We start from the raw sequence: 10,891 nt of genomic DNA, 5'->3' as shown, positions 1-10,891 counted from the left end.
GATCATCCGCAGATAAGCACCCGAACTGTCTGATCCTGAGCTACCCCCAGGCACGGCTTATTAGTTTGTCTGCCCGTGATGAGCTCTCAAGAGCCTATAGCTCTCCTTTACACCCAAGCCTCTTTCCACGGCGCTGGCTTCACACACACGGTCAAAGGCTAACTGCCTGCTGGTCAGGAAGGTTGGATATCCAAGGTTACTTGATGGAAAACCCACAGCGTGAAGTCCTTTTAGCAGAGAAAGGACTGGGAACGCAGACTTGGGTCAGTGCTAGAGCAAGTCCCCGTTGCAGTGACCCAGCCACAGTGGGAAGTGTGTTTGCATCAACCATCTCTCAGTAATTATAGCAACAGATGACTTGAGATCAAAGTGTGTTTGTGAATGATGTGGCGAGGTAAATGTATGTAAATCTCAGCTTCTTTATCTCTAGATCTGTCTTTAATGCTGACTTCTGTCCGGCTTTAACCTGCCCTGGGAAAACATCTTAGCTTCCATCGCTGCAGCGCCAGCCCCGACAGACCCCCAAGAGCCTTGCCCCATGCTCGCCTCCTCGCCCTGTGCCCAGCACGGCTGCTCCTGGCTGGCACAACTGCCACGGCACAGCAGCTGCTCGACTTTGGGGCCTGATCCCCGAGCTTTTCTCAGTGCAGAGGGGCGCATTTGCTGTACTGGTGACTCAACAGAGTCAGGTGCCCGGGCGCTTTGTGCCGACATGCTGAGGTGCCGCCAGTGGTTGCTACTTCCAGGCCTTCCCCTCCCACTACTTGCACCCCAGTGGGCAGCTGCTCCTCCTCTGGCCACAGCCAAGGGCTCCAGAGCTGATTTCTAATCCGAGTTCTCCCGGCCTTGCACCACCACCAGGCCAGGCTGCAAGCAAGGTTTCACAGGAGGGATGTTTGTTCGGCTTGACACGAAAGAGCACAAGTGTACGGCGGCAGCCAGTGGCTGACCAGCACATGGAGGGGCTGCCATTTGTCCAGCCCTGTGGCTGCCCTTCATCTGGGTTGAACCTGTTCCATCTTCTCTCTGTCATGTATTCCCCTATCAGATTCTAGCATGTTTATCCTGTATTTTCTAACTAGTTAATTGCTTCACCCACGATGCTCAGCTCCACACCAGGTGCTCTCCGCGTGCCATCGATCTGTAAGCACCCCATGGGGATGTCTCCTCTCTGCACATCCTGCTCTGGATAGCAGCACACATGGCTGGCAAGATCTTTGCAAGCCCTTCAGTGCTCTGCAATGCCCTGTCCCACTTGTCTAGTTCCTAGCAGTTTTACAACCTTGCTTTCAGTTCCACTTCATCTGCACAACTGCAACCTTTTTTTTTTTTTCTTCTTTATAACACGATTTTTTGCCTACAAACCTCTGCATAAAAGGAGCAGGAGAATTCTTCATGTTAGCTTAAAATGCCATGTGGGATAAAATCCTGCTGGAGGAGTAGCTTGCAGGGAAGGAGTGCTAAAGGAACCGCAGCTGTCCTTGCCTGTCCCCTCAGAGGCTGACCACCAGGGGCTGGTCCTGGTTGTCCTGCAGGGAACTGGAGTGAATGGCTACAGCTGGAAAGGACTGTGATGATCAGACGTTCGATTTGTTTTGTCATTTGTGCCCTGGATACTCACCTGTCTCACCTCATGGTATAGCACGTAGTGGATGGTCAGTTCTCCAGCAGAGGTTAGAAGACACGAGGCAGGGAGCAGTTTTCTAAATGTGAGGAACAAAGACAGGAAAGATACTTTACACACAGGTCTGTCGTGTGGCTGCACCCTGGCTCCAGACATCTTTCCTGCCCAGTTCCTGACTGAAAGTGTTTGAGTCACAAGCAGTAGAGTGCAGAGACAAGGCCAGGGTGGTTAGAAGTTTGGTAGGGAGAACGAAAGCTGATTTAGAAAGCACTCCCCAGATGCCTCTGAGAAAGTCTCGATCTCTCTTCATGATCTCTGTTGATTTCTTTTTTTTTTTTTTTTTTTAATTCCAAAGGCATCTCCGCGGCCAGTACCTTCTGCACAGTTACACCTTGGCAAGGACAGCCACATTGGGTAAAGTGTTCAGTTGCCACCTGGGCCTAGGTAGCAATGCCATCTATGCACAGGATTTCCCAAATCACATCAATCAATCATCTAGATTTTCCATTGCTTATGTTGAGATGCTGTGTTGCTCCTGCTTGCTTATTTCTCAATAGAGTTGAGAGGCTTAATTATTGGGTTGCAAAGCTCCCAAGGGTCTTATGAAAATTGAACTGGAAGAGCGAAGTAACGTGACATACCGTGCATCCCTAAACCACGATAGGTTGCTATCCAGAGATTTGCTGTAATCCAGGCGAAGTCTGTCCCCAAAAGCAGCTGCCCAACATGCATGCAGTTTGCTTGCTATCATCAAAGTCTACAGGATGAACAGGTGATTCATTATCATGTAGGGTAGTGCTTTGAATGTTATCATTTCAGCCTCTTAAATGCATAATCTTTCTGTCTCTGGGATCACATCTTCCTGATGAAGAACAATTAGAGTATCCTGTGGTGAAACACTGGATTATTATTAATGAAACTTGCACTGCCCCAGAGTTTTAATTGAGTTAAGTGTTTAAATACATACCCAACTTAAAACATGTGGGCACTCTCATTCCTGCCACAGGAGTTACCAGTGCTTTTCACACAATGCCAAGAAATGTTAACTGTTAAAAACACATTAAAAACATGTTTGATCGTTTACTAACCTCAGTTCTTCACATGTCCAAGTCTAAATCCCTCATCAGAAAGTGCTGAGCACTTACTGTTCCATTGAAACCATGCAGGTCTTCTTTAATTACATAGTTTTTTTCCATTCTGCAGTTTTGTAGACAGAAATTTCTGATTTTTGCCAGTGCCATAGCTATCTGCAGATTTTTGTTTGCTTCTAAGTCACATTAAGTTTAGATCTGTCGTGTATGGAATCATTTGTGTCAAAATATTCAAGACAGGAGGCAAGGAGACAAGCTTTGGTGTTCATACAGAAAACTTAACGTAGCTTATACCTTTGACTGTGGCCCTCAGTGGCAACCCATTTTTGTCAAACTGTATACAAACTGACAGCAGAGATGAAATGCTAGAGCAGCTTGTGTGGTAGGGACAAAGGGGGTACCCTGGGCCACAACTTCCACCTGGCTCAGATTTTAAGTAGCTGAGGTTTTTGCCCATGTGCAGAAGGCAAATGAAGGTTTGCTAATAATTTAAAGGAGGTCAGGGCTTGGCATTAATGTTCCTGTTCCCTCATCCCCCCTTCCAATGCAAGCTACCAGATAGAGACAAAGACGTTTCAGGATCAGCCCTGTCTTTGCTACCTGTGTGTACAACTGCAGATACAACTGTGTATCAATTCCTGCACGGAGACCCCCAAGCACTCCTGCTAAACTGGTTGGATTTCCTGGCCCATGTGCTGGAGCAAACGCAAGGCGATTGCGCAAAAAGGAGCAGAGACGGCTGGATTTGCTGCTCTGGGCCTTCCTCTTGCTGTACCTCACCTTCATGGGAGAAAGGCCAATGGGGGCATAGGCACTGGCTGCTGCCAATAGTTATCAGTGAGCAGTTCATGTACGTCTGGTGCTCTGCTGAATGTCATGATCCAGGAATGCAGCTTCTGCTCAGGCATTTGCCAGCTGGCCGAAGCAACTGCAGGTGTGTAACTTTTTATTTGTTTATATATGTAAATCAAGTCCAAAGTCTCAAACGATTAAGTCATGCAATGCAAGGCATGTGACAGAGTGGTTAAGAAATAGTGAAGGGCAGACAAGGGTGACAGGAGGAAAGCATTTCAAAGTGGTAGCTAGCTGTGAGCTAAATCATGTTGGAATTGGGTAACCTGGATTTAGGGGAGAGGTTGGAAAGGAAGGGCGTAGCATTGGGAGTGGAGCTCTTTTTCCCTCTGGAAAGGGCCCTAATTGTCAGGCTTGGGCCCTGATTTTATTTTACCTACACAACTGTAGGACCAGTGTGGGTCCACCAACCTCAGAGGAGCTGGGCTTGATGCCCACAGAAGCAACAGCAGTTACTGGGGTTGGCTGTGAGCTTTGGGAAATGCTCCTGGTACAAGCAGCAGCCTCCCCTTCTTCTCTTCTCTTCTCTTCTCTTCTCTTCTCTTCTCTTCTCTTCTCTTCTCTTCTCTTCTCTTCTCTTCTCTTCTCTTCTCTTCTCTTCTCTTCTCTTCTCTTCTCTTCTCTTCTCTTCTCTTCTCTCCTCTCCTCTCCTCTCCTCTCCTCTCCTCTCCTCTCCTCTCCTCTCCTCTCCTCTCCTCTCCTCTCCTCTCCTCTCCTCTCCTCTCCTCTCCTCTCCTCTCCTCTCCTCTCCTCTCCTCTCCTCTCCTCTCCTCTCCTCTCCTCTCCTCTCCTCTCCTCTCCTCTCCTCTCCTCTCCTCTCCTCTCCTCTCCTCTCCTCTCCTCTCCTCTCCTCTCCTCTCCTCTCCTCTCCTCTCCTCTCCTCTCCTCTCCTCTCCTCTCCTCTCCTCTCCTCTCCTCTCCTCTCCTCTCCTCTCCTCTCCTCTCCTCTCCTCTCCTCTCCTCTCCTCTCCTCTCCTCTCCTCTCCTCTCCTCTCCTCTCCTCTCCTCTCCTCTCCTCTCCTCTCCTCTCCTCTCCTCTCCTCTCCTCTCCTCTCCTCTCCTCTCCTCTCCTCTCCTCTCCTCTCCTCTCCTCTCCTCTCCTCTCCTCTCCTCTCCTCTCCTCTCCTCTCCTCTCCTCTCCTCTCCTCTCCTCTCCTCTCCTCTCCTCTCCTCTCCTCTCCTCTCCTCTCCTCTCCTCTCCTCTCCTCTCCTCTCCTCTCCTCTCCTCTCCTCTCCTCTCCTCTCCTCTCCTCTCCTCTCCTCTCCTCTCCTCTCCTCTCCTCTCCTCTCCTCTCCTCTCCTCTCCTCTCCTCTCCTCTCTCTCCTCTCCTCTCCTCTCCTCTCCTCTCCTCTCCTCTCCTCTCCTCTCCTCTCCTCTCCTCTCCTCTCCTCTCCTCTCCTCTCCTCTCCTCTCCTCTCCTCTCCTCTCCTCTCCTCTCCTCTCCTCTCCTCTCCTCTCCTCTCCTCTCCTCTCCTCTCCTCTCCTCTCCTCTCCTCTCCTCTCCTCTCCTCTCCTCTCCTCTCCTCTCCTCTCCTCTCCTCTCCTCTCCTCTCCTCTCCTCTCCTCTCCTCTCCTCTCCTCTCCTCTCCTCTCCTCTCCTCTCCTCTCCTCTCCTCTCCTCTCCTCTCCTCTCCTCTCCTCTCCTCTCCTCTCCTCTCCTCTCCTCTCCTCTCCTCTCCTCTCCTCTCCTCTCCTCTCCTCTCCTCTTCTCCTATGGTCAATGCATTGTCTATAGATCTTTTTTTTTTCCGATTTGTCATAGTTTACTCCTGGCTTCTCCATGGCAGATGAGAAAAGGCAGAGAGGTGGATGGCATGGGCTTGTGGACTGGACTCTGTCTGCTGGGCTCATGTTGGATCACGCTGGAAGTCTTTAGCAGAGTGGAAAATGCCCACTTTAATGGAAACTGGATTTGAACCTGTAATTACCACAACCATCGCATGCCTAATTTGCAGTTGTGTGCACAAACACATGACTTGCCCATGTGCTAATTGTGCTTTCACATTAAATGCTCCTGGGTCCTGGTCTTTAAAAAAAAAAAAAAAAAAAAAAAAGTGTCTTTAGCAATACTGGTCTGATCTTCCCAGAGATGAGTAGGAATTTCTGTATTGACTTCAGGAGAGCTAGACTGCATCCCTGTACACAACGCCAGCCCAGTGGCAGACATCAAATAATGTTGTTCCCCAGCAGTCTACTGATGTTATCGCTGCTTCTGTGAGTAGCAGAAAGAACAAGATCCTACAATGACAAACCACAACGTTTGTTGTGGTACCTAAAGACAAGTGAAAGAAGAGGAAACCTTCCCAAGTGAAAAAAAACAACATGCATTTCACGTCCCTTTTTGTTTTTCATGGACCAAGCACCTTGGAGACAACTTGCTCATGATCTGCTGAAGAGGACTACAATCCATCAGGGAAGACAGACATACAATAGCTAGAAGGAAAAGTAACAAAAAATTGCACCCAGAGTGCTATTGAAGAATTGCACCATTACAAACGAATCATTACCTTGCACATAAAATTCTACGTCAGTATCACATTTACTAATTTTTAAGGAGTACAATTCCACGGAACAATGGCAAGCTTCTTTTAAATGAATTGATATTGTTGCTTCTTGTTGGCAGCTGCTCTCATCCAGACACTAAATGTTATTTACAGCATTGCCACAGGGAAAGCACTGGAACAGATAGTAATTGTTTCACCTCCACTGAATGTTGGCTTAACAGAAATGAAGTGTTTGCATTTTTGCTATGAGTATTTCTCTTTTAGGCATAAGACTAGTACAAAAGCTGCATGAGGAACTCAATTTGAGTTTCTGGTAATCAGGAATGTCAAATTTTACATGCTGTTGTGGCCTGGTTTGTTCTCAGAAGGGACTCCTAAACTCTTAAGCTCAGATTCGTCAAATCCTGTCATAACAACTTCCAGTCTATGCCTATCTAATGAAGAGTTTCTGAATCCACACTAATTCAGAGAGGTGGGTGTGGAACTTGTGTTAAATGCCGATCTTGTACCGAAAACCAGTCAAACAAAGAGTAAGAAGAGTGCAGACTCAGCAAGGATTCACCATTCGCATTCTGCCATGGACTTGTGGTAAATGAAGCTGGGCCAGGAAACCCAAGTGGGTTTAAACTGGAACATGGTAAATGAATTAACAGGATTGTACAAAGGGGCTGGACTTGCACCAGGAATTACTTTCCAGTCCCATATTCCTACATAAAGTCTAAAATACATACCAAGTCATCTGAATAAACGTGTTCACTGACCTCACTGGATGTTGCATAGATGTGTCACCAGGGAAGAAAAATCAGACCGTCTGCATTTGATGTTTACTCATTATACATTTACACTAACACCACAATTTACACACATAGAATTGAAGTATGTAAATGTTGACCTAAATTTTGATATGCGGTTAGCAGTTTGGTTCCTGGGCACTCCTGAATTCCTCTGCCTTTGAAACGTGGGACTGCCTGCAATCAGTTTGGGCTCCCCCTGGACAGCCCGCTTGCAGTCCCCATTGCCCATGAATGCGAGTGCTATGCTCCAGGCCAGTGCTAGGAAAGTGTGCCCAACACCTGATGATAGCAGTTAGCAAAAGGAAAGATGTGACACCCTGGTAGCTGTCCCATTTTCTCCTGTAAGTTCATGTGCCTTGTATGGCTAATCAAGATACAAGAGCTCTTGTTGTGCAGTTTCACTGAAGATATTTGCTCCAACGAGACATATTAGTTTGGTCATTTCCTTACTAGATGCCCTTGATAGTTCTCCCCCAGGAGAGTAACTGCTCCAAATATAGAAAGACACTAAGAGAGAGTTGAGCAATATGCCCTATAGACTCCTATGCCCTATCATCACGAGGCTGTATGATTTCATTCAATTACCAAGTCCTAATATGTGTGTGGCACTTTGGACTGATTGTCTCCCGGCTTGTGCAGAGCTGCTCAACAGAGAAGGAAAGTACTTTTTCATCGGCACTGTTTGTTTGTTATTCCTCTGTGAACTCCCCCAACTCCTCGGTGTCAACACCTGGCAGCTCTGTCGTGTTGGTACTGCTTGTTTGTCCTGTTGCCCCAAGTGCTGTGGCGGGTGGGAATTTGGCTGGCCTTGGGGAAGCGAGCCACATCAAACACAGGCATTCGGAGTCGCATGTGGATTGTGCTGCCTGTTTACTCCCCGGCTGGGAGTGCAGCACGATGGGATTTGGGTGGGCAGTGGGTTTGGGCTCAGCTCGCTGGGGGAGATGATCCTCTGCAAAGATGTCACTGCGCTGATCAGAACGATGGGAAGGATCTTCCCAAATGATATGGAGCACGGTGTTTCTGGACTAGTGACACCGATGTAAAGGGCACCCTACCCACACTGGTACTGCCATGCACAAGTTCACAGAAGCCAGCTTTAAGCTTGAGGCAAGAAATATCACATCACCATACTGCAGTGAAGTCCTGCATCCACATGTGCATCACAAGGTCTGGCTGCCCTCTTTTTGTGGCTATAGGCAGGCCCACAAACTCTCCCAAGTCAGCTGTAGCCCCTGTCCACTGCACGGCCTTGCATAGCGCAACTTTACCAGCACCTACAAATCCAGTTCTGTCCCTAAAAAAACGTGAGTAGAGCAGTGGTACAGACCATATGTCAGGGCGGAGACTTCTCCCCAAACCAGATGCAGCTGTTTGTTGTGTAATGGTGCCTATGAAGTTTTGTAACTCTCTCACATACTGGGAGGACTCACTTGATGGCAAGGCTAATTTCACTTTCTGACATCTCTCATCCATCAGAAATTCCAGGCCAGAGCTTTAAAAAGCAACTAGTGACTTAGGATCTCATGACTGCTGAACACATAGGCTGAAGTATCTAGGCAGGCGTGCACAATGCTCCTCCTCAAACCTCCTCCTTGTAACAGGCATCAAAACTGTGGGTCACTCCAAAAGCCTGAGGCCGGGATCTGGAGCTAACACTTGCCCAAGACAAGTCACAGAAGCTCCTTCTGAACCAAAATGTCAGCTCTAACCCCCAAAATGAAGATCCCTGCCTTGGACTTCAGCTGAGAAGGTGCACAGGAACACCACCTGCCTGAATTGTCAGAAACACAAAGCCTGGCAGTGCTGACAGGCTTATAGTGAGACCTAAACGTGACCATTCGGCCTCATGTCAGGCTTTGATGCTTATGCAAGCAGTGTGATGAGCAGACGACAGTGGTTTGGCTCTCTTTCCTCAAATGGGAACAGAAAATGGTGCCTTAAGCCGAGCTGGGATGTTTCAGGAACTGGCTGACATGTGAGGGGGGCCATGGATGCTGGGCAGGCTCAAACTGAGGGGGTCTAACAAGGGCTGTAGGAGCCTATGCTCCTCTTACAGCTTCCTCCAGACTTAGCTCACATGAAGATATGGATATCACCTCCAAACACCTTCCTCAAAGCAGCCCTGCCACGTGGGCTCCACCAAAAACAGCGTGGCAAAGGGATGCCCAGAAGGCGATTGCTGCATTACGCTGGTGCTGGCCTGCCTGCCAAGTGGGCTTTGTGGTCCCAGGGGTCTGCTTTGATGAGCGTGACTCCTTGTCCCTGGAGGGATAAGTCCAGTCGTGGTGTTCGTATCGCTTTATCTCCCCTCTTGCATCACAACACTGCTACTGTAACCTGTGGGCGACTGGCAAGCACTAGCCGAAGTGCTGCTCCCTGAAGAGGAGGCTGGCAATCGCGGTCTTGCATCATTTGTGAGTGTCTGACAAGCCAGCTGAGGGCCCTCACACGGGGGGAACGCAGCACAGCTCCTCCATGTGCTCTTCAGCGGATGAGGTCTGTCAGCTTCTCCCCAGGGATGAGGAGCTGAGGTCTCCACTGCTTGGCCGAGGATACCCAGCCAGAAGCAAGGCCACAGTCACGCTGCACCGGCCTACAGCCTCAGCTGTGCCAGGCTGGGTTTGCTGTTCAGGCCAAGGTGATCTGAGTGCCAGTAACATGTAGGGTTTGTACGGAAGTGGTTGATGGCTCTCTACTTCTTCATGACTTGCACCACATCAGTGTTCAGAGCTGGCTCCTGCCTTGGATGCATTTTCAACAAGACGGGGCTTTCTCTGCGAGACCCTGCAGAAATTTCTCCAGCGGAAATGTAGCTAAGTATCTCCAAGACCTCTCCATCCAGCAAGACTGACCCTATTTGGATGATGTTGCTGGTGAAGTGAATACAGCGGAGCCTGGCAACTGTATCTTACATATAAAGGTCTTTAGTTAAGGTATAAAAAAGCATCTTGTCTCCCTGAACCCATCCTGAACTCTGCCCCACACTGATCCCTAACAAAATGGTACATGCATCTGTCCCACCCAGGCCTACAATCAGTGGTGACTCACTGTCATATATTCTCATTTGTGCATTTACTGCCCAGATAACTCTCCATTAGGCTAATGAGTCATTCTTTTACGCCCACCAAATACATAGCTAGGATTCTGTTGCTTTCTGCTATTCATAAATTAGGGGGAGAAGGAGAACACATACAACATCGATCCAGAAAATATCTCCTCTGCAGAAGCTCTCCAAAGGTAGAACAGTTGGATTTGTGAGTCTCCAATGAGTCTCATTCAGCACAGTTAGTGAAAATAGGGGTATGCTTTCCCTACACATCCTAATTTGAATCATGTCTGCTATTTAAAAGGCAAAAAGACCCTGGGAGGAAGAGGGAGGAGACTGCTGGCTAGGTACGGAATGCTGACAGGTTTAATAGGGTTGATTAAAATGTATTGTTAAATAATTGCCCAGCACACTTGAAGCTCAGACATTTTCCTTGCTTGTTGCTTGTGAATTTAGTGAATAAGATCCCCAGCCACACAGGCCACATTCCCAGAGTTCAGCTCACTTTAGGTGGCTAGGGGCTAAATGCATTGCTTGCACTACCTGGAGTTCAGTTCCATATGCTCAGTCTCTAGCAGGACCCAACAGTGAAGTGAAAGGTAATGTTCACACAACTCTTCTTTACCAAGCCCAGGGCATCAGTGTTCTGAGACGTGTTGGCCCCTACAGATGTCTGTGACCATCACAAGGATCAGAACCCAAAAGGCATCCCCTCCTGCTCTGTGTGAATAAGCAGTTCACAGCTGGGTTCAGGTGGGTTGTCTGGCATCTCTAGTGGGGATGTCCACTTTCAGAATTCAAATAACTGGGTTTTTGGGAAAAAATAAGGCCCCAACAACTTCAGACAAGCACTGAAGAGATGGCGCTATTTGGTGAAGTACCTCATGCCGGTCTACTTCTAGAGCAGGAGGATTTGGGTCAGGGCTTTGTAGGCCATGGTTGGGGCTGCTTCTCTGAGGAGAGGAAACAACTTGAT

At 48.4% G+C, this 10,891-nt stretch overlaps 1 long non-coding RNA gene across 3 annotated transcripts in view; it reads right to left on the bottom strand.

Annotated features, from left to right (window-relative positions):
* Window positions 1-10,891, bottom strand: part of LOC137855844 (uncharacterized) — a 72,891-nt gene that overhangs the window by 16,856 nt on the left and 45,144 nt on the right. For all 3 annotated transcript variants that reach the window (XR_011095985.1, XR_011095986.1, XR_011095987.1), the window contains exons 4-5: window positions 2,266-2,381; window positions 1,622-1,703 (exon numbers count right to left, since the gene is read on the bottom strand). This is a non-coding gene — a long non-coding RNA (uncharacterized lncRNA). The remainder of the gene's footprint in view (window positions 1-1,621; window positions 1,704-2,265; window positions 2,382-10,891) is intronic.

The sequence above is a fragment of the Anas acuta genome, chromosome 4 (genome assembly GCF_963932015.1).
Source record: "Anas acuta chromosome 4, bAnaAcu1.1, whole genome shotgun sequence".
Lineage (NCBI taxonomy): Eukaryota > Metazoa > Chordata > Aves > Anseriformes > Anatidae > Anas > Anas acuta.
The sequence above is the reverse complement of the archived record's forward strand: the minus strand, read 5'-3'. Positions and strand labels throughout refer to the sequence as shown.